Raw genomic sequence first — 1509 nt, forward strand, 5'->3', positions numbered from 1 at the left:
AAAAAAAAAAAAAAAAAATGAGAGAGAGTCAGATGGTGATGGCACGAGGATGGAGACAGGGCTAGGGGAGGAGGTGACATTTGAACCCAGATTTCACTGTGAAGATCCAGGAGGCAAAAAGAAAGCGCCCTGGACAGCGGGAACAGCATGTGCAAAGGGCCTGGGGTAGCTCGCGCTTTGCAGGTCAGGGTGGAGCCCAGATGGGGGAGCGAGGCTGAGTTGAGGGGAGAGGGGAAAGTGGGCGGATCTGGGTGCTGTGGGGTGGGGACTCGGTTACTAGGGTGACCAACTGCCCCAGTTTGTCCCAGACAGAGGGGTTTCCCAGGATGCAGGGCTTTCAGTGCTAAAACCAGAACAGTTGGTCACCCTGTCTGTCACCAAACACCCTGGCGACCGTCCGCCTCGAGAGGGCAGGGATGTTTGCCTGTCTTGTTCCCTGTGGTATTTTCAGCACCTGGAACAGGGCCTGGCCCTCAGCGGGAGATCGGCACACGTCCATGGCGTGAATGAAGGCACCGGGCACTGGCTGGTCTCGCCCCACCCCAGGGGTAGGGGCAGGATGAGGCGGCCGAAGCCCGCTGTCTACTTTTTCGGTAGGGAAGCCGGTTCAGGGCGGGTGCAGTGGCTCACACCTGTAATACCAGAGCTTCGGGAGGCTGAGGCAAGAACATGGCTTGAGCTCCGGAGTTTGTGATTTGAGATTAGTCGGGGCAGCTTAGCTCGACCCCCATCTTCCAAAACTTACATACGTATGTATATTTTGTTTCATAGCTGTTTAATAGGGTGAGGCGGTGCATGTGCTACTCTGGAGGATGAGCCCAGGAGTTCGAGGCTGCAGGGGGCCATGGCCATGTCACTGCCCTCCAGCCGGGGTAGCAAACCAGAGCCTGCCTCTTTTTCTCTCTCCCTTTTTTTTGGAAACAGTCTCATTCTGTTACCCAGGCTGGAGGGCAGCTGCATGACTGCATGATCTCAGCTCACTGCAACCTCCACCTCCCACGTAGCTGAGATTACAGGCACGCGCCACCACGCCTGGCGAATTTTTTTTTTTTTTTGACGGAGTTTTGCTGTACTGCTGCAACCTCCGCCTCCCAGGTTCAAGCCATTCTTCTGCCTCAGCCTTCCTAGTGGCCAGAATTACAGGCGTCTGCCACCCCACCTGGCTAATTTTTGTTTTTTTGTTTTTGTTTTTTTTGAGACAGTCTCGCTCTGTTGCCCATGCTGGAGTGCAGCGGCATGATCTCGGCTCACTGCACCCTCTGCCTCCCCGGTTCAAGTGATCCTCCTGCCTCAGCCCCACTAGTAGCTGGGATTACAGGTGCACTAGACCATGCTGGGCTAATTTTTTTGTATTTTTTAGAAGAGTCCGGGTTTTGCCATGTTGGCCAGGCTGGTTCCAAACTCCTGACCTCAGGTGGTCTACCTGCCTGGGCCTTTGAAAGCGCTGGGATTACAGGCTTGAGCTGTGGCACCTGGCCTAGACATTGTCTCTTTTTTTTTTTTTTTTTT

The 1509-nt window shown here is 54.3% G+C and overlaps 1 protein-coding gene across 2 annotated transcripts in view; it reads left to right on the forward strand.

The window, feature by feature from the left end:
- The window catches only part of ZBTB7A (zinc finger and BTB domain containing 7A), a 21526-nt gene that overhangs the window by 17688 nt on the left and 2329 nt on the right, over positions 1 to 1509 (forward strand). The gene's annotated exons all lie outside the window — the stretch shown is intronic.

Source organism: Cebus imitator, unplaced genomic scaffold, assembly GCF_001604975.1.
Source record: "Cebus imitator isolate Cc_AM_T3 unplaced genomic scaffold, Cebus_imitator-1.0 Scaffold375, whole genome shotgun sequence".
Classification (NCBI taxonomy): Eukaryota; Metazoa; Chordata; class Mammalia; order Primates; family Cebidae; genus Cebus; species Cebus imitator.